The following is a 23,075-nucleotide window of genomic DNA, read 5'->3' on the forward strand; positions in this document are numbered from 1 at the left end:
CAGGCTGCCTCCTGCCTTCTCATCTCATTTATCAGCCCTCTCTCCCCAGCCTCACAAAATTTGTACTCCAATCACTTACTCCTTTCAGAACATCGATTGAGCACCTACTGTGAGCTAGTGGATGAATAAGACACCTTCCCCATCCTCACTGAATGGTCTAAAGTTAGAAACAGATGCATAAAAAATAAGCACTTCCATGCATCTGATGATTAACTAAAAGTATGGGCAATGGTTTATTCTGTGGGAATCCAAAAGAAAGAGCAACATGTTGCCCAGGTTTGTCTCTTACTCACAGCTCCATGCCCTTGATAATGGTGATTTGTGTGTTTGGATTTTTTTGTGGCCATCCAAAAGGACAACATGAAACTTTCTCTTACTGGTCCTATCCTCTCCTTCCTCCCAGAAACAAAGGCTTTTCTTTCTTGCTCACCAATCACTTTGTCCATTGTGCTCTGATTCTTTTTTTACTCAGCAAGCATTATAAGATCATTAAGAACTCCAGCTGTGGAGTGGAGAAGACTCTGGCACTTCTAGATACATGACAGAGCAGGCTACATATCTGCTTAGTGTCCAGGTGCTTCATTTCTTAGATGGAAAGTAAGACCGCTGATAGAATAGGGTTGTTTTTTAAGTATTATGTGAGATAATTCATTTTAAATGCTTGGAACATAGTGTTTATTATGGTCACGTCAGTCTCCCCTACTGGATACATTCCTGAGGAGGACAAGGATTGTGTTTGATTCTACTTTTTATCACTGATGTCTAGTTCAGAGCTTGACAGCTGCCAGGCACCTGTTTGCTATGATGATACAAGAAGAAAGAAAAGCAGATTTAATGGAGACTGTGGGACCTGAACTGGTGTAAGGATGGATCACATCTAGTCAGGTGATGGGAGTGGCCAGTGCAAAAAGTCCATCATTGAGAAAGAGTCTGTGGGAGCCAGTGAGGCAATCAGCTTGCTTACAGAGAGGGTGTGTGTTGTGTTAGTGCGAGATAAGGTTAGTACGTGGGATAAAGTTGTGAGCATGAACAGAGACAGAGGTATTTAGACCTGAGATGGTAAACAGGGACTCGGTAGGCTCTTAAGCAAAAATAATGTGACAATACCAATACTTAAGGAAGGTTAGTGGGTGAGTCAGCAGGAATGCAAGACTCCCTCCCACACTCTCCACACCTGATGACTCACCACGGTTGGTATGGAGCTAAGTGAAAAGCATGCATCTGAGTTTTAGCAGTGAAAGAAAAATCAGAGATGAGTCAGTGGCTACCTATAAGGAGCAGCCGAGTCAAGCAAAGATAAATTTGAAAAGGAGAGCAGATTTAGGAGAAAACTGGGAGAGCAAAATTCATTTTCTGGATTCAGCAAATACTTACCAGAAAAAAATTCTTCTTGAGCTTCTATTACACGCAGAGCATTGCTGAGTACTGTGATGAATACAAAGAGTCCTGTCTCTTCAAGTAGAGGCAGTAATATAGGTACACGGATCTCCATGTACAGGAAGAAACATGCTAATAATGCCAGGAGAGAGAGAGAGAGAAGATGAATCAAGAGAGTATTTTATTTTATTTATTATATTTGAAAGAGAGAGAGCACAAGCAGGGGGGAGAGGGAGAAGTAGGCTCCCTGCTGAGCTGAGAGCCTGATGCAGGGCTTGATCCCAGGACCCTGGGATCATGACCTGAGCAGAAAGGCAGATGTCTAACCGACTGAGCCACCTGGGTGTCCCAGGAAGAGAGCATTTTAGATCAGTAATTCTCAAATTTTTTGTTCTCAGGACCCCTCTACAGTCTAAAAAATTATTCAGGACCCCAAAGAGCTTTTGTTTACAAGTCTGTAGATAGTTACATATTTGAAATTAAAATAAAAATTTTAAATATTTACCTATTTTTAAGTAACAATATTAAACCCATTACATGTTAACATAAGTAACATTTTATGAAAAATATATTTAAAAATAGGTAATAAGAGAGTTGCTCTGTTTTACATATTTGCAAATCTCCTTAAAGTCTGGCACATGTAAGACACCTGGATTCTAATAGGTGCCTCTGCCATTCATTCAGTTGTGACATGTTCTTTGGTTTGAATATTTGAAGAAAATCTGGCCTCATACACATATGGGGTAGGAAAAAGGAGGAATTCTCAGACTCCTTGAATGGGTCTTGGAGATCCTCAGGGGTCCTCAGTCCATATTTTCAGAATCCTTTTTCTAGACGGTAATCAATTATTTAACCTTCCAGTTAGGATCCATTTTTAGGTGACTACCCCCATTCCCAACACCAGTGAGGCTAACAGAACGGGAGTGGAACTTGTTGGATATAAAAAAATTATATACCCCTAAACAAAGATACACATGAAAAGAAAGCTGCCCTTCAACCCCTATCCCAACCACCCAGATTCTCATGCAGGAGGCAACCAACATACCAATTTTTTGTCTTTCCCACCAGAAATATTACATGCCTATATCAGCATGTGACATACAATGGCCAGTTAACAATATACCTTATAGATTTGTTCATATATGCATACAAAACATACATTATTTTATAATTCCGCTTATTGTGGATATGGCGTAATTGTTTTCTTTTATTACAATGCTGTAAATACCCTTGCTCATGCATCTTTATGCACATATACAAATATATCTTTTGCATAAATTATTAGAAACCGAATTGTTGGGCCGAAGAGATGTGCATTTTACATTTTGACAGCTACTGCCAAACTTGACCACCATGAAAAATTTATTTCTCCAAACTTATATATCCCAATGTATTATGAAATTATTTTAGCTTTGTCATCCAATAAGTGAAAAAGTGCTGGTGGCTTAGTCGGTTAAGTGTTTGCCTTTGGCTCAGGTCATGCATGATCCCTGGGTCCTGGGATTGAGTCCCACACTGGGCTCCCTGCTCAGTGGGGAGTCTGCATCTCCCTCTGCCTCTGTGTACTCTCTCTCTCTCTCTCTCTCAAATAAATAAATAAAATCTTTAAAAAAATAATTATTTTAAAAAAGTGAAAAAGTGCTATTGCATTACAGTTTTGATTGACATTTCTACTAGGTGTTTTTCATTTCAATGAGTTAGCTATTTCTTGCTTATTTTTCTATTGGAACATTGGTTTTACTGATTTGTAGAAATTTTACTTAGGAAGGCAGTGCTGGAAATGGGAGATTCTGGCAAGCCTGAAGATACATTGTAGAAGACAGGCAAATATGGGGCAGGGTGTCCATATAAGGAATACACTGAAAGGGGAAGCGAAAGGATATGGGAGACCGGCCTTTTCTATTTGACATGTTTTATAGGCCTGTGTTTTGTGGGTATTGCTGACTGGTGTAGTGATCTCCAAGCTGGAGTTTGCAGGGTAACTCACTGAGGTTCGGGAATAAAATATTAGAAATTATATTTAATTTTATTTTTTACCTACAAACAGGAAATTAATTTTTACTAATATTTAATATATGGAATGCCACTTGCATCTTTACTCAGTCTGAAGGTCACATGGTCACATAAGGTGGTGGGTATCCAGGAGCAAGAGCAAGAGTTCAGGTGTCATTCTTCTGTGTTTGCTCCTTTTTAGCACATTGCGATGCATTGCACAATGGTAAAGAAAAAGATTAACCAATTATAATATCTAGTGTTAACTACACTAACTTCACAAAAGAGGTATTGGTGCCTTGCCAAGATCCTCTTTCCTGGTCATTGCACCCATTCCCCATATGCTGTCGATTCTTGGCTAACAGTTCATAGTTGTACCCTTTTGCCTGGGAGAATTCCCTGAAATGAAGGGGGCTACCTAATCAGAGAGGTTAGACACTACCACCCCACTCCCACCCACACCCCAGGCAACCTGAAGCTGATAACTGAATGTAAGGCTTCCCTCCTGTCCTCAAAGTGAGATGACTTCCCGGCAACATACATACTCCAGAGCTCCTTGTGGGATCAGACTGAGGATAAACTTCAACTGGAACCCACATCTTTGGCTAGCCCTTTCTCCTACCCTGTTCTGTTTTCCTCACTGCCTTACAGGGTTCTTAACATCACTCTCTCAAAAAAAACTCACTGGAATCCTCATCTCAGACTCTGCTTCTTAAGAAACTGGCCTAAGACAGTAAGCATACAATTTTTAAACAGTCACACAAAGAAGACAAAAATTGAAAAGATCAGTAATAAAAGCAAAATCGGGGTGCCTACGTGGCTCAGTCAGTTAAGTGTCTGTCTGCCTTCAGCTTAGGTCATGATCTTAGGGTCCTGGGATCGAACCCTGTGCCTTGTTGGGCTCCCTGCTCAGCAAGGAGTCTGCTTCTCCCTCGCCCTCTGCCCACTGCCCCTCCCCCCACTTGTGCACATGCGTGCTCGCTCTCTCTCAAATAAAAAAAAAATTTTTAAGATTTTATTTATTTATTTGACAGAGAGAGACTCGAGAGAGTGAACACAAGCAAGGGGAGTGTGATAGCGAGAAGCAGGCTTCCCGCTGAGCAGGGAGCCCAATGCAGGGCTTGATCCCAGAACCCTGGGATCATGACCTGAGCCGAAGGCAGACACTTAACGGCTGAGCCACCCAGGCACCCCTCAAATAAAATTTTAAAAATAATTAATTAAAAAAATAAAAACAAAAGCAATAACAAAATAGCAGAACTAGACTTTTCTTCTAGTATGGTCTCTTAGCCAAAATATGTGATAGAAATGGCAGCTTAATGGGATCTAACAAGAAGTCAGCTAAAAGAATTAGCAACTATAAAGACTATTTGAAATATGGATTTCTGTCCACTTTTCTAGCAGGTGAATCTTGTCTTAGTGACAAGCATGGTTTGAGATGTTAGCTAATAAATAAAACTAGAATGGTTTGAGATATTAGCTAATAAACAAAACATTGTTATCAAGGTATTTAAAAATCTATGCATCCAGAATATGAAGTTAAATCTCAGCAATCTTTTCAGTGATGTTTATAATTATGTGACATTGGGGTGCCCGGGTGCTTCAGTTGGTTAAGCAACTGACTCTTGATTAAAGGCTCAGGTCTTGATCTCAGGGTCATGAGTTCAAGCCCTACATTGGGCTCCACGCTGGGCATGGAGCCTACTTAAAAAGTAAAATAAAATAAAAAAATAAAATTGTGTGACATGCAACACTTTATACAATTTCACAATAAATTAAGTGATAAATATATAGAATTCTAAGATTTCTTCTGAGGTTTCTTAACAACGAAAGACGAAACAAAAATAGCAACGTTAAAAAGAAACCAATTTACCACAACACTTACACACTATTCCTTCCTGCCACAGTTAAAATAGCTAAAATAATTTAAAGAATTTCTAAGAAGAGACAACTAACACTCATTCTTTTAGGTAACATATACTAAAAAGAATATGCATAGAAAATATGGTGGGGGGCGCCTGGGTGGCACAGAGGTTAAGCGTCTGCCTTCCGCTCAGGGCGTGATCCCAGCGTTATGGGATCGAGCCCCACATCAGGCTCCTCCACTATGAGCCTGCTTCTTCCTCTCCCACTCCTCCTGCTTGTGTTCCCTCTCTCGCTGGCTGTCTCTATCTCTGTTGAATAAATAAATAAAATCTTTATAAAAAAGAAAAAAAAATATGGTGGAAGGTTGAAGAAACAAGCGTTAGAACAAATTATGCAGTGTGGGAGGTTCCTATTAATTTGGATGAAAGTAAAGTGTTTCTAATGTGTCTTAGCTTATGCTATTTGTTAAATTCAGAGTCAATAATGAAATACAGGAAGAACTGTTTTCTTAAGCCATTAAAAGAAAGATATCCCATGGGGCACCTGGGTGGCTCAGTCGTTAGGCGTCTGCCATCGGCTCAGGGCATGATCCTGGCGTTCTGGGATCGAGCCCCACATCAGGCTCCTCTGCTATGAGCCTGCTTCTTCCTCTCCCACTCCCCCTGCTTGTGTTCCCTCTCTCGCTGGCTGTCTCTCTGTCAAATAAATAAATAAAATCTTTTAATAAAGAAAAAAAAAGAAAGATATCCCAGAGAGATTGTTTTTAATAATGACTTCTTTAATAACAATTTTTCATGGGAAAACAAAACTGATTTTTTTTAAAGATTTTATTTATTTGACAGAGAGAGAGAGAGTGAGAGCACCAATGGATGGGGTAGTGGAAGAGGAAGAAGCAGACTCTCCACTGAGCAGGGAGCCCAACGCAGGGCTTGGTCCCAGGACCCTGGGATCATGACCTGAGCTGAAGGCAGATGCTTAACTGACTTAGCCACCCAGGGGCCCCCAAAATTGATTTTTTTTTGGTGGGGCAACTGACTTCACTAGAATAAATGAATTTTCTGGAATATGGTTACAGTGCTAATAACACATGTGAATTTATTTATTTATTTTTTTAAAAGATTTTATTTATTTATTCGACAGAGATAGAGACAGCCAGCGAGAAAGGGAACACAAGCAGGGGGAGTGGGAGAGGAAGAAGCAGGCTCATAGCAGAGGAGTCTGATGTGGGGCTCGATCCCATAACGCCGGGATCACGCCCTGAGCCGAAGGCAGACGCTTAACCGCTGTGCCACCCAGGCGCCCCAACACATGTGAATTTAAATCACTGGATATACATCATAGCAAGATATAACAAGAAAGTTGGAGCCAGACCATACAAACTTCTACAGGATATCATCAATCAAGTTATTTTAATAAAACAAGACTATAAATTTTAGTGTAATCCTTTATAATACTTTTTAATTATGTAGAATGAATATAAAAAATTTTTATACAAAAGAGGGAGAGGTTCACTGATTTTTCTGTGGCAAAATACTTAATAGAGTTGCCAAAGTGAAGAGAAATTACACGTTTTCTTTATACCAAAAGGAAAGAGTTTTAAATTTCCTGTGCTTCTTGTGCTGACAAGTGGCTTTCTGTAAAATACAATGTTGGCAGATATTTTGGGGAACAGAAAAAAGGAACAGAAAAAAAAAGCATGTTACCTGATTATTTCAGGTAACATGCTTTTAACAAGGAATAGAAAAGTAATTTCTTTTGTTGTTGTTGTTGTTGTTGTTGTTGTTATTTATTAGTCTCAGGGGTAGAACGACCCCTGCAGCACAGGAATAAATCCCACTTGATCATGGAGAATAATCCTTTTAATGTACTGTTGGATCCTGTTAGCTAGTATCCTGCTGAGAATTTTTGCATCCATGTTCACCAAGGATATTGGTCTGTAATTTTCCTTTTTGGTGGTGTCTTTGTCTGTTTTGTGTTTTTTTTAATATTTTTTTATTATATTATGTTAGTCACCATACAGTACATCCCTGGTTTTTTATGTAAAGTTCGATGATTCATTAGTTGCGTATAACACCCAGTGTACCATGCAATACGTGCCCTCCCCACCACCCAACACCAGCCTATCCCATTCCCCCACCCCCCTCCCCTCCGAAGCCCTCAGTTTGTTTCTCAGAATCCATAGTCTCTCATGCTTCATTCCCCCTTCTGATTACCCCCCCCTTTCTTTATCCCTTTCTTCTCCTACCGATCTTCCTAGTTCTTATGTTCCATAGATAAGAGAAACCATATGATAATTGTCCTTCTCTGCTTGACTTATTTCACTTAGCATTATCTCCTCCAGTGCTGTCCATGTTGCAGCAAATGTTGAGACAAATCACTCTTGAAAGACATTGAAGAAGACACAAAAAGATGGAAAAATATTCCATGCTCATGGATCGGAAGAATTAACATAGTTAAAATGTCCATGCTACCCAGAGCAATCTACACTTTCAGTGCTATCCTGATCAAAATACCAATGACATTTTTCAAAGAACTAGAACAAACAGCCCTTAAATTTGTGTGGAACCAGAAAAGACCACGAATCGCCAAGGAATTGTTGAAAAGGAAAAACAAAGCTGGGGGCATCACAATGCCGGATTTCAAGCTGTACTACAAAGCTGTGATCACAAAGACAGCATGGTACTGGCACAAAAACAGACACATAGACCAATGGAACAGAATAGAGAACCCAGAAATGGACCCTCGGCTCTTTGGAAAAGTAATTTCTTATCAAAAGCATGTATAATTTGAAAGTACATGCTTGGAAATGTTTCTGTTGTGTGATTTTATTGCTGAAAATGACAGTTTTCTCCTATAAAAATTCAAGTACACTGAAATTCAGAAATGACTGTCAAATTTGTTTGAAAACTTTCTAAATGAAGAGTTATAGTAGATTTTTAATCTATTTTTTTGATATAAAAATGCAACATCTTCTGGCTGAGGTTAGGGAAGATGGATATTTCTAGTGGAATTTCACAGAAATCCCCATAGTTAAGATATAGGATAGAATAAGTGAGTATCCTTATTTTGTACTAATTCCCTTTGAATCTTACTACCTTTTTGAGGTATGTTTTTCATCTATAATAACATTAAAACCAAGAAGTAAAATAAATTGAATGGAGACTCACGCTCACAAGTATCTTCATATCCAATATGTAAAACCAAGATTTTCAGAAATAATGAAATTATCATTATTAATCTTTTTGGTGAGAGCAAAATATTTGAGAAATGTTAATAAGTAAAAATTATTTTAAAGATCTCATTCTTTAAAAATCCTTATTCTGTGTGTATCTTATAATATGAAGAATATTGCTATAGTACATATAATTTGTTACTTAAAGATTGGGAATGAACACTTAAACATTTTTTATGATGAATGTACAGTCCACAAAGTTTGGTAGTGAATAGTAAGTACTGCATTGACAGAATGCTTTTTATTCTTTAATCAAACTCTCCAAGCTGATACAATTAAGTATTTTAATTGCATTCTAAAATAGGTGAAAATTCAAGATGTAAGAATGAAAATATAGTTTTCAAGTTTTTTCCTGGCCAAACAATCCAAAATTATACATGGAGTAATTAGTGCATGGAACTCAAACATCCTTTCTGTGATGAGAGAGTTATTTATTTTTTTTTTTTTAAGATTTATTTATTTGAGAGAGTGAGAGAGCACGTGTCTGCAAGCGGGGGCGGGGGGAGAAGCAGAGGGACAACTGACATTTAGCTATAAATCAATACACTTTAAAGTATAGATAATATAAAAACGTGCAAATTACTGCTGATTAGTTTAGGACTTCTCTATCACAGACAGTGAAAGTAAGTTGTTAATGTTATTTCCTGATTTTGTAAACCTCCAATATACTGTTTTGAATAGCTGCAAAGGATCAGAGAAGTTCTTTCTCTGGAAAAAACAACTACTGTTTTACTCTTATGTGGTTATACATATTACTAAATTTTCAAAATGTCACTAATTTGGATTCAAGAGAGAACACACTCTTCATAAGGTAAAAATAGTCAGACTACTATCCTAGAAACACCATAAACAGAAATAGAACAAAATCTTTTTAAATGCCAACCTGTATCATCAGCATTTGTATCGAACGCTTATTTGAAACATTTATATATTGAGAACCTTGAAAAAGGTAGCATATGTAGGTTAAGTTTTCTCCAGTATTATTAATGGTATATTTGCTAGGTATATAATATTGGAAATTCCCACCACTGCATTAGTTGTGCTCTTTTTTGAACATGGTAGAGAGGAAGATCTGTGTAAGTCTGGTAATGAAGATTAATTTCCAATCTGGGAATACATGGTAGCCTTTTATAGTTTGAACTGATAATTAATTATTAACAATTGGGAAGTCTTCATCCTCTTGTTACTGATTTGTTTTTAGACCTGGAAAACCGTTCCCTACCTCTGCTTGGTCCTTAATCAGATGAGATTTTTTTTATTGGAGTCTAAAGCTCCAGTAAGCATAAGAGAGGTACACATTTCTTTCCAACCATTTTGTAGTTTTATAATTATTAAGGTACTGATTTGTGGGATTTTTCTTTCCTGCAATAGAACTGTCCTTAAAGTGAAGTATTTTTTTTTTAAGATTTTATTTATTTGAGAGAGAGTGAAAGCAAGAGAGAGATCCCAGAGGGAGAGGGAAACGCAGACTCGCCGCTGAGTGGAGAGCTGGATGTGGGGCTCCCTCCCAGGACCCCGAGGTCATGACCTGAGCCGAAGGCAGATGCCCAACCAACTGAGCCACTCAGGCGCCCCTAAAGTGAAGTATTTCAAGTTCAGGACTTTCTGCTTGCATAGCAGAAAAATAAAATGCTGACTTGAAATATCTGGATAAGTTTAGGCGGAAGTAAAAAATTTCAGTTTGTTCAGTTTACGCTAGAAAAAACTGAAGTTACTAAATATACGTTATTGAATGCAGTAGAAGTAGGTTACCTGGTGGCTCAGTTGGTTAAGCGGCTGCCTTCGGCTTACGTCGTGATCTCGTGGTCCTGGTGTAGAGCCCCGGCATCAGCATCGGCTCCTGCTCAGCGGGGGAGTCTGCTTTGCCCTCTGCCCCTCCCCCCACTTGTGTGCACACTCTCTCTCTCAAATAAATAAAGTCTTTAAAAATAATAGTGTCAATTTAAATGTTGATAAGTGAAGGTTATTCGAACCATGGTAGTTTATGCTGTTGCACGATTATTAGTAAACATTAGTGATATATGACTTTTGTTGTACTAATTAAAATGATTGGATGTACTAATTGAAATGAATTATTGATTTGTTTTCAGTTCAGAAAGAGAAACAGAGATGTCACTCTTAAGGTTGTTATAAGCAATGCTTTGAAATTGATGGCGCAGATATCTATTAAACCCATAGTATAATTTTTATTATAAATCTTGATCACTAATGGGCATTTCCTTTTTTTTTTTTTAAGATTTTAAAAATTTATTTCAGAGAGAGAGTGTGTGAGCAGGGAGAGGGACAGAGGGAGGTATCCCTCTTAGTGTTGTTGTTGTTTTTTAATAGAAAAGTGAAAATGCCTGTTAAAGGGGCACCTGGGTGGCTCAGTCCTTTGAGTGTCCAACTCTTGGTTTTGGCTCAGGTCATGATCTCAGGGCTATGAGACTGAGCCCTGAGTCTGGCTCTGCCCTGGGCATGGAGCCTGCTTAGGATTCTATCTCTGCCCGCCCTCCCCTTCTCTTTCTTTCTCTCTCTCTCTCTCTTCCTCTCTGAAACAAAAGAAAATAAAACACTGAAAAAGAAATGTTCTTCACCAGTTTTACAAATATGAATCACACAATTATTGATCTAAGTGGTGGGGTTCTTAGACCTTCTTTCTTGGCATACATAGGCTTTGCAGATGTGACATTGCCATTTCTAGCCTCATGCCCATAGCACACAGACTGACCAGTGAAGGAACCAAATCACAGTCAACAGAGAAAGTAAGAAAGTCTTGCATAGTGAGCACGGGTTCAGCTGAGTCAACCCTATGACATTGGCTAGATAATCTGTTTTTTGATACTAGGTTGATATTTTATGGGGAAGCCAAATTTTAATTACTTTAAGTATAGACCTTAGATAATCACAAGACTGAGAGGGAGAACTTGGCAAGAGAAGCATGCTTTTGGGGCACCTGGGTGCCTCAGTTGGTTAAACGTCTGCCTTCAGCTCAGGTCATGATCCCGGGGTCCTGGGATCGAGCCCCACATAGGGCTCCCTGCTCAACGGGGAGACTTCTCCCTCTCCCTCTCTGCCACTCCCTCTGCTTGTGCTTGCTTTCTCTCTCTGTGTGTCAAATAAATAAAATCTTTAAAGAGAGAGAGAGAAGCATGCTTTTTAGATGGAGGGATCTTTTTAAAGGATCTGATTATTTTGAAATGCAGTATAATGTTTAAAAAGCAGTGTAGTAGATGTACAAATAAACTGTTGTAAAAAGGAAGAATTTTTGTCGGACATGTAAATGGGTAGTGAGTCAAAAACTGAAAATTGTTCTTCACAGATGAATGTGTCAAAAATTATTGTATGAAGTTTTGGTGTGTCAGGAATTTGCTCAGGGTGCCTGAGACTTCTGAGTTCAAGCCATGGGGAGTTGGGGAGAGGGCATTAGGGAGAGGAAGTTCTCTTACTTGTGGGGATTACTGGCCCCCAGTGTGAGTAATCATCTTTCCTCTAGCTCAGAGCTTTCTTTCTTTCTTTTTTTTCTCCAGAGCTTCTTTTTTTTGTTGTTTTTTTAAAGATTTTATTTATTTATTCGACAGAGATAGAGATAGCCAGTGAGAGAGGGAACACAAGCAGGGGGAGTGGGAGAGGAAGAAGCAGGCTTATAGCGGAGGAGCCTGATGTGGGGCCAGAACGCCGGGATCACGCCCTGAGCCAAAGGCAGACACTTAACCACTGTGCCACCCAGGCGCCCCTCCAGAGCTTCTTAATAGACCACAGCCGGTCAATAGACCACAATACCCTTAAAAGACTTTTAGTTGGCTCTAACCCCATGAAAGGATTTGGCAGTACAGAATCTAGGGCGGGCAGACCAAGTGGATCAGTAACTTAATAACTATGTGGCTTATTTAATGAGAAAGTGCTGTTATAACACAGTAACTGGAGTGTACATCCAGATCACCTGGTGGGCTTGTTAAACAAATTGCTGGGTCCCGGTCCCAAAGTTTTCCATTCAGAAAGCCTGAGATGGGAGCCAGGAATTGCCTTTCTGCCAAGTTCCCAGGTGATGCTGATGCTGCTGGTCAGGAGACTGCGCATGGCGAGTCACAGCTTCAGGTGGCTGAGCTGATCCCCTTGATGTGGTTCCCTAATGTTTTCTCTTTGTTTGACAAATGTAAGATAAAAGCTTAATTTATTGCTTATGATCAGGTGCCACAAAGTCATTTGATGGATATTGTTAGCTTTAGATTTTACATTCTTATTGATTCAGATACAGTCTAATCTTAGATTTAATGTAGATTTTTAAAAACTGTATGTAATAAAATCATTTAGATTTTACATTCTTATTGATTCAGATACAGTCTAATCTTAGATTTAATGTAGATTTTTAAAAACTGTATGTAATAAAATCATTTAGATTTTACATTCTTATTGATTCAGATACAGTCTAATTTTAGATTTAATGTAGATTTTTAAAAACTGTATGTAATAAAATCACTTAGATTTTACATTCTTATTGATTCAGATACAGTCTAATCTTAGATTTAATGTAGATTTTTAAAAACTGTATGTAATAAAATCAGTTCTAGCATGTATCTACCAGTTTCACAAATCTATAAACCTCAGAAATGTACTTACCGCCTCATTTCCCAACTCCTTTTTTCCCTTTAAAATAATATCATTTAGGGGCGCCTGGGTGGCACAGCAGTTAAGCGCCTGCCTTCGGCTCAGGGCGTGATCCCGGCGTTGTGGGATCGAGCCCCACGTCAGGCTCCTCTGCTATGAGCCTGCTTCTCCCTCTCCCACTCCCCCTGCTTGTGTTCCCTCTCTCGCTGGCTGTCTCTATCTCTGTCAAATAAATAAATAAAATCTGTAAAAAAAATAAAATAAAATAATATCATTTAATCATTTATTAAAATTTTACTTCCCCTACCACATACACTATTAAAATTTCTTTTATAAAGATAAACAAGACATCCATGGCTTTTTTTTCTACCATCATCCTGAATCCTTCTAGTACTGTTAGACACTGTTGATCTCTTTATTCTTCTGGGAACTCTCTCCTTTTCAGTCTGGATTTTAGTGTTTCTTTTCTTTCTTTCTTTTTTAAAGATTTTATTTATTTATTTAACAGAGACAGCCAGCTGCTGAAGAGCCAGCCAGCGAGAGAGGGAACACAAGCAGGGCGAGCGGGAGAGGAAGAAGCAGGCTCCTAGCCTGCTGATGTGGGGCTCGATCCCATAATGCCAGGATCACGCCCTGAGCTGAAGGCAGACGCTTAACGACTGCGCCACCCAGGTGCTCCTGGATTTTAGTGTTTCTTGCATTGCCTTCCTATCTTCTACCTCCTCTCACCTTTGCCCTTGGTAGACATCATTAAGTGACTGTAGCATTCTGTTAAAAAAGCAAACCGCAGGCCCAAAGTGGTGTCACTTAGACCAGGTTCCCAAACTGGGGCTTAATACCCAATCTAATTGCAGTTTGAATCTTCCCCAGAAATGTGGCCTTAACTGGGCAGTCAGGGAATTTTTCTTATATCAGCACCAATGACTCTGTCACCTGGGTCCTCTCCATCCCCCAAAGAAAGATGAGGTAACCTTTGCTTTTTCCCCTAGCAAACAGCCTCCTTGAAATAATCCTTTTCTTTTGCTAATCGATTTCTTGTCACCCCACCCCAACCTTGATCTATAAAAATCTATTTAATACTAGTCCTTGGAGTGCCTCTGTACTTGCTAGATGGAGTGCTGCCCAGTTCATGAATTGTTTAATAAAAGCCAATTAGATCTTCAAACGTAACTTGGTTGAATCTTGTTATTTATCAACTCCTATCGACAGAATTTTTTTTTTTTTTTAAGATTTTATTTGTTTGGGAGAGAGAGAGAGAGAGAGAGACAGCACGAGCAGGGGAAGGAGCAGGGGGAGAAGCAGACTCCCTGCTGAGCAAGGATCCCGATGAGGGCTCCATCCTAGGATCCTGAGATCAGGATCTGAGCTGAAGGCAGATGCTTAACTGACTGAGCCACCCAAGCGCCCCCTATCGACAGAATTTAAATAATTCTTCTTAATAGCCCTTCAGCAAAAAGTTGATTGGTGTTTGTCTTTGAGATGAAACATACGTTGTGCAGATTGCTCCAGAAGCAGTTATATCTATTTCCATGGCTTTAGATTTCACTGGATCAAACATGGCCTGGAGCCTACTACTTCTAGACATTCAGATAAATGAGACAATTACTTTTATTTTTAAAAACCATTTTGGGATGCCTGGTGGGAAAGAGTAAGGACTACAAGAAATTATTGGCCATGAGGAACAGTATTAACAGATCTGTTGTCTTTTAATTCTTGCTATTATTTTTCTTAAAATAGATCATTTTTTTCAGTATAGCAAGTTTTTAAATATAAAAATTAATGTAAATAACAATAAACATCCATTTAAAATGATAGTTGCAAAATGCTCAGCATAGCACTTTTTAACATTCCAGTATAAGTTGCTGAAGATATATATAGGCAGGGAGCCAAGAGAGATGATTAAGACTATGAGATGATGAAACATCAAACTTCAGATTATTTGCAGAGGTAATTTTATTTTATTTTATTTTATTTTTTTAAAGATTTTATTTATTTATGTGACAGAGAGACAGCCAGCGAGAGAGGGAACACAGCAGGGGGAGTGGGAGAGGAAGAAGCAGGCTCATAGCAGAGGAGCCCGATGTGGGACTCGATCCCGGTAGGCCGGGATCACGCCCTGAGCCGAAGGCAGACGCTTTAACGACTGCGCTACCCAGGCGCCCCTGCAGAGGTAATTTTAAAAGTCTTGTTCTATCTTCTTACAATCCCATGGTGATTTTTGTGATATGAGAGAATTTGAAATCTAACTAGATTGGGACAGAGAATACATTCTTGATGTAAGAATGTAAGACTTTCTCTTTGGATCTGAGCTATTACCAAAAAAAGACTTATTTTATGTTTAAAAATTATTTTGTGTATTAATGGTCCTGGGTGGCTCAGTTGGTTAAGCATCTGACTCTTGATCTCACTTCAGGTCTTGATCTCAGGGTTGTGAGTTCAAGCCTGCATTTGGCTCCATACTGGGCATGGAGCCAACTTAAAAAAAAATACATAAAAATTATTTTGTATATGAGAGCTCTTCAAATTTCTGTAAGAAAAGGAAACAAATGATGTTGGAGAAGAGGACAGGATATCGTCTTATTTACTTATTTCTTGTTGGCTCCCTGCCTATATGTAGTCACGTGCAATTACAAAAAGACACAAGGCGGGGCGCCTGGGTAGCTCAGTCAGTTAAGCATCCGACTCTTGATTTTGGCCCACGTCATCATCTCAGGATCATGAGATCAAGCCCCACGCCCGGCTCTGCGCTGAGCACAGAGTCTACTTGAGATTCTCCCTCTCCTTCTGCCTTCCCCCGGCTCGCACACGTGCTCTCTCTCGCTCAGTCTCTCTCTCTCAAATAAACAAAATTTTAAAAAAGAATCTTCAGAGTAGCATTGTTGTAGCAAAAAGTTAGCAATCTGAAAGTCCATTAATAGCGTGATAGTTAAATAAACTGTGGTAGAATTGTGTAATTACACCATGCAGCACTTTAAAATAATAAGGCAGATCCATTCAGTCTTTCATAAACAAGTATGTGTTGAGTTCCTACTAAATCTAGGTGCTGGGAATAAAGCATAGAATATGATAGATATGGTCTCTGCTCTCACAGAGCTTCCATACTAGTGAGGAAAGAATATAAAAAGCAAACAAATAAACGAGGTAATTTCAGTGCTATGAACAAAATACAAGATAATGTTATAAAGAAAAACATACAGGAGATGGGGGCTCTGTTAGGTAAGATGACCAGGGAAAACTTCATTGAGAAGATGCTATTTAATTGAATGAACAGGGGAAGCCATCCATATGAAGAGGTAGGGGGAGTATTCCAGGCAAGGGAGATGGCAGTGGCAAAGTCTGTGATGCTTGAGTTAGATAAATAGGCCGTTGTGATTGGAATGGAGTTTGAGGCAAAGAGGTAGGTAAGGCCAGATTATGTGGGGCCCTGATGACATTCTGAAGGTGTTGGGATTTCATTTCAATTACAGATCTTCCTTCATTTAACACAGATTTATGTCCTGGTAAACCCACTGTCAAACTGAAAATATCGAAGTCAAAAATGCATTCCTTACCCACTGAACATAGTTTAGCATAGCCTACCTTAAATGGGCTCAGAACACATTAGTCTCCATTTGGGCAAAATCATTCAACACAAAGCTTATTTTATAATAAAGTGTTGAATATATCATGTAAAACACTGAATACTGTACTGAAAGTGAAAAACAGAGTGGGTGTATGGGTACAGAGTGGTTGCAAGTGTATTGGCTGTTTAACCACATAATCACTTGGCTGACTGGGAGGGGGCTCGCTGCCACTGCCCAGCATCACAAGAGTGTCGTGCTACATCTCACTAGCCAGAAAAGATCTCAATTCAAAATTCCATGTACAGTTTCTACTGAATAAATATCACTTCTGCACCATCACAAAGTTGAGAAATTATACAGTAGGACCATCATAAGAAAACCACTGAATGACATTCAGGAATAACTTCATGTTTTCTAACAGAACTTTTATTTTTAAAATGCCTTTCTTCAGGAAGCATTATTAAATTTAGAAATGTTCTAGTGAACAAAGGTAGGGATTTTATGTTTGGCTTACTTTATTTTAAAAAATATTTATGGGGCGCCTCAGTGGCTCAGCGGGTTAAGTGTCAGCCTTTGGCTCAGGTCATGATCCCAGGGTCCTGGGATCAAGCCCCACATCAGGCTCCCTGCTCAGTGGGGAATCTGCTTCTCCCTCACCCTCTTGTCTTTCACCACCGCTCACGCTCTCTCTCACTTGCTCTGCTCTCTCTCTCAAATAAATAAAATCTTTAAAAAATATATTTATAACTTGATACTGTGCTCTACAATTTTAAAATGTTTTATATTACACGGGTCTTATTTTCCAAAATGCAGCCTGAATCTTCAAGGTTCATACCAGGTTTACGCTTGTTAATAAGGTAATTTTACATGCCTTATCCAGGATTCTCTTCTGTTTTAGCTCTGAATGAGATTCCAAAGATTTTCTTTTTTCTCCCTTTTTCATTTACACATCCTTCCCCATAGCTAGTAACATTTTTTCAATGAATTATAGAATTACTGAGGTCTTTGATGTCTACCCTGTTTCCCCCTACTTTTATTTTTTAACAAAAACTATCTGTTTAGGGTGATCACAATTCAGAACTATTTGGAGTGGGTTGAATTAGGTAATACTTCGAAGTCACTTTAAACCTTGCCATTCAAACCAGTGTTATGACCCTTGTAAAGCAATTAACTCGTTTCTTTTTAGAGAAACATAACTTTCTTAAAGGGGTGTATGCAAACTTTTTGTGGACAGGACAAGATATGCTCCAACTCCTTTCCTTAGTGGAAATCAATTAAAATTTGTAGTTTTTTTCTTTAAATTTTAGTAGCATAGTACAAGCAATAGAAATATTCCCTTTGTTTTTACTTGGTCTAATACAGTTTATTAAATTTTAATGTTGAAAGGGATCTTAGAGACTATCAAGTCTAACCTCTTTATTTTATATGTGAGGAAACTGTGTCTCATAGAAGACAGAGCTAGTGCCTAAAGGTATAGCAAATTAGGGTCAAAGTCCAAAATAAATTCAAAACAAAACTTCTGGTCTTCTGATTTCTTCATCTGTAACATACTGGCTTGAATGTGTTTCTTTTATTTCACAAACCTGTTTTGTCACTGTGTTTGAGAGAGAACAGACAGAATGGGAACATGAAAGTCAATACCAGTTTGGCACTAGCATCTTCACAGAGAATGGAATTTACACAAAAATGTTCACAAGAATGGACAAAAGAGTTCTATAAAGTGTCAGGGTCAGGATTTGAGAAAAACCGCTGCTTGCAAGCCCAAAATCTGAAGCGAGTTTTATGATACATTAACATATCATGACATGGAATGTATTAAAGCCCCCCAAAACAGAAGTCTATAATCTTTCCTTTCTACTTATGAAACTATCTCATGGAACAGTCAGCCAAGTTTCTTTGGAATGAGAATTTCAGGTGAACGATATATATGGAATGTCTATACTTACAGATCTGCAATAGCTGGTAACATGTTTGGGGCTACCTGTAAGGTAAACATGGTCATTATGTCTTTTTAAAATAAGTCACACATAGTCTTAATGAGGAAGTCAAGAGCCTTCTTGAACAATAATGTTGAATCAGGAAAATTAGGTGGTCATGGGTGTACTGGGGATTACCTCATAAGTGGGGAACATATTTTGGTGTCTGTGATTCTACTAGCAAACACCCTTTCTACACTCACCTCACAATCTTTGTGTCTCAAGCAGTTGGGGTTAGTCATATATGTGATAAGTTCTGACCTCAATCCATAGAAGAAATGTGACAGTCTCAGTATGGTGGGATAAGAAATAAGTTGAAGAACACTAACGTTCTTCCGAGAGCATGACTGGAAATCCCAGAGTGAGTCCCCTGGGAGGGAGTTCTCACTGTAGAACAAAGGCTCCTTGTAGCTCAACTGCAGCCTCTTCCTTATCCTCATGACCCGTTTCCCCGTGGTCTGTTAGCAGGTGTCTGGGTATAACATTAGTTTGTTTTACGTCCCTCTAGTGAGGGTTTAGAAGGCAAGGAGCAGACAACTTCGTATTCAAAGTTTTATTCACTCCCTGGGGGCTTCCTCCTCCCAATAAGTGCAGCTATAGCATTCATGATCTCGTGTCACCGAAATTCAAGGCCTTGGGCTTCTTCATTTTAAATCCAAGATTAATATATGAAATTGCCTTGTTTTTCCTCTTAATAAGTAAACAAAACTTAAAGCAAAACACATAAGCTCTTTATCACAGATTAAAAAAAAAAACAAGAAACAAATACTTATTTATCAAACAATAGTTTTGATTACCTCCAAGTTGGGTGTAATTTTATCCCCAAGCTAAGTGAGTAATAAATAGTGCAGCTCTTCTACTGGTAAAGAAAGGCACCACTTCAGTATTTACACTCATTTTTTTTAAGATTTTGTTCATTTGACAGGGGGAGAGAGAGAGAGAGCACAAGCAGGGGGAGCAGGAGAGGGAGAAGCAGGCTCCCCTCTGAGCAGGGAGCCCGATGTGGGGCTCAATCCCAGGACCCTAGATCATGACCTGAGCTGAAGGCAGCCGCTTAACCAACTGAGCCACCCGGGCCCTATACTCATTGTTTATTAAACATGTTAACAAACTTTTCAGCTTTATATCCTCCTGCTCCCTTCCTGGTACCTTGTGCTCCATGCAGACGGCAATGCATTTGTTTGCTAACATGTCTAACACCTTCCCATCTCTGTCTTTGGCTCATCCCATTGCTTCTACCAAAAATGTATCCTCTGCCCCACCACCCTGCTCTTAGCCCAACAAAATTTTATTTCACTTAGAACTGTTCAGCAGAGGCACCTGGGTGGCTCAGTGGGCTAAGCATCTGCCTTCAGCTCAGGTCGTGATCCCAGGACGTCAGGCTCCGTTCTCAGCGGGAAGCCTGCTTCTCCCTTTCCCTCTGCCTGCCACTCACCCTGCTTGTGCACATTCTGCCTCTCAAACAGATGGATAAAATCTTTAAAAAACCCAAACTGTTCAACAGTGTATTATAAAGTTATAATCTACCTGACTGTAAGTAAGAAGATTATGCATAATTACAAACATACCTCATTTTATGGCTTTTCACAGATTTTGTGGGGTTTTTACAGATTGAAGGTTTGTGGCAACCCTTGTGTCAAGCGACTCTATCAGAGCCATTTTTCCAGCAGCATTTGTTCACTTTGTGTGTCTGTGTCACATTTGGTAATTCTTGCGGTATTTCAAAATTTTCATTATGATGATGATGATGATCAGTGATTAGGACTCACTGAAAGCTCAGATGATGGTTAGCATTCTTTAGCCATAAAGTATTTTTAAATTAAGGTATGTACATTGTTTCCTTAGATGTATTGCTATTGGACACTTAATAGACTACAGTATAGTATAAACATAACTTTTATATGCTCTGGGAAAGCAAAACATTGATTTGACTCACTTTATCGTGATATTCACTTTATCGCAGTGTTTTGTAACCAAACCCACAATATGTCTGAAGTATGCCTGTGTCTACTAATAATGTTATAGATTTGTGAATTTGGTAAACAATTGCCATAAATGAGCTCTAAGATCCCATATGTCTAAAATATCTTATAATTCTGTAATTCCCCTTAACATATATAACAGGTGGAAAATGTAGACTATTTTTAGTAAAGGTAGAAAAATATTTCAGATGTAAATGCTGTATTTAGGTTTATAATTGGTTAATGATACTTATAAATTAAGTTATACGTTAATTTTAAAATTTTACAGCTTGTGTCCATAAATAATTTAAATAAAAATTTAAATTTTAAATTTTAAATAAAATTTTAAATAAAATATAAACATATATTAATTGAATGCCTCCTGTGTCCCAGGGACCCAGAAGTAAACAGAAGCAACAAGCTGCTTTTGCTCATGGAGCTTACATCATAGAGATGAAGATAGAAAATTTGAAAAGTCAATAATATATAAGATAATTAGAGGTTATGATATGTGCTATAATGGATTTCATTTAAGAGAACCCCTGATATAGGACAAGGGATAAACCCCAAATCTGAAGAGGTAATACTACTATAGTAATTTTTTTTTAAAGAATCCATTTTATATCTCATAAGAATATGTCATGTAACAAAGAAAACTTTAAAAATACATATGAAATCAGATACTACAAACTACGAACTTTTAAAACCTGAGATAATGGACTTTGTGACATAGTTGAACGCTGTTGCAGACATCATGATATAATCTGTTATTAGTTCATAAAGCAATTTTACAATTCATTTCGCTTTCAGAAAATCGGGGGAAACCTCCTAATGTACAAACATATTCTGTCATATCCTATTGCTTGCAGTACTAGGGGCTGGGCTCTTTAAACTTATCCATGGAAAATACACCAAGACTAAAGATGGTGAAAGGAAAAACACAAATTTAGTAAACACCAGCTAGTTGAGTTAACAAGTTAGTGTTTATTTCTGTAAACATTTTTATTTAAAAAAATGTTTCTTCTATCTTTCTTTGAATTTTCTCTCCTTTGTGTCTCACAAGGAAGGCATGCTTTGTTTATAAAGACCTGTAGTGATTTGGTGGGCTGAAAAATGAAGTCTAAAATGTCCTTTACATTTAGCACATTAAAACTTACTTTTATTGTGCTATTTACAGCTTATGTAACCACAATTAAAATTCAAATGTAAAGAGATTTCTTTGTAACTTATGTATACTACAGAAGAAACTAGAAGAACATGAACAGAATTTGACAAAATATCCTGCATGGTACCATCCACTATGTCCAGTTACAGTACTCTTCTCAAACTATTGCTTGTTCCCTTTCTCAAAAAATCTGCTTAGCAAACAATAAAAACTCCTTTCAGAAAAACTAATTCAGCTATAAAGTTGAATTTTTTATTTTTTTAAAAAGATTGTATTTATTCATGACACAGAAAGAGAGACAGCCAGCGAGAGAGGGAACACAAGCAGGGGGAGTGGGAGAGGAAGAAGCAGGCTCATAGCAGAGGAGCCCGATGCGGGGCTCGATCCCATAATGCCGGGATCACGCCCTGAGCCCAAGGCAGACGCTTAATGACTGAGCCACCCAGGCGCCCCTGAATTTTATTTTTTTTAAAGATTTATTTATTTTAGAGAGAGAGAGTGCACACGCAAGTGGGAGGAGGGGCAGAGGGAGAGGGAGAGCAGCAGACTCCCCAACCTGGCCTTCATCTCAGGACCCCAAGATCATGACTTCAGCCAAAACCAACAGTCAGACGCTTAATGGACTGACCCACCCAGGTGCCCCTAAAGTTGAATTTTAAAAATTGGTTCTGACTCATGTCCAGATTAAACAGGTTTTTAAATCTGGAGAAGACATTCTTTGTTAACAAGAATGAAATTGCTTTGCAAATAAAAAAATCTTTGCTGTATAAAATTGTGTTATCATATACTCAAAATAAAAATATTCTAGTATTTACTCGTCCTTATGGAATGTTTTATGAAAATTTTCTTTTAAATTATACTTTTATCACCGAATTTTTATGTTGTCTTTGAAAGAAACATTTAATAAGACTACATATAAAGAAAGCTAGGAAATAAAAATAATTATGTAAATCTACTCTAGTAGCATTGCTTTACTCTACCCCCAGGGTGGGCTTGAACTCAACAACCCTGAGATTAAGAGTGCTCTCTACCTACTGAGCCAGCCAGGCGCCCCATCACAGCATTTTAAAATCACAGAATGAAATGTCCATATGTTTATACAGCTTGAAAAAAATACCTATTCCTAATATTGTTTAATTCCTGAAACAATGAATTAGCAGTCAACTACCTATAATACTATTGGCCACAGATTTTGCTGAAACATATTTTATTCATAAGTTTAAAAAAAAAAGGTTTTATTTATGTATTTATTTTAGAGAGCGAGCATGAGCGAGGAGAGGGAGCGGGAGAGGGACAGAATCTCATGCAGAATCCACACTGAGCACGGAGCCAGAGGGTGGGGACCAATCTCACAAC

The 23,075-nt window shown here is 38.4% G+C and overlaps 1 long non-coding RNA gene across 1 annotated transcript in view; it reads left to right on the top strand.

Annotated features, from left to right (window-relative positions):
* The window catches only part of LOC123800639 (uncharacterized), a 49,074-nt gene that overhangs the window by 12,214 nt on the left and 13,785 nt on the right, over window positions 1-23,075 (top strand). The gene's annotated exons all lie outside the window — the stretch shown is intronic.

Source organism: Ursus americanus, chromosome 26, assembly GCF_024610735.1.
Source record: "Ursus americanus isolate L20-20 chromosome 26, mUrsAme1.1.p, whole genome shotgun sequence".
In the NCBI taxonomy this organism is placed as follows: domain Eukaryota; kingdom Metazoa; phylum Chordata; class Mammalia; order Carnivora; family Ursidae; genus Ursus; species Ursus americanus.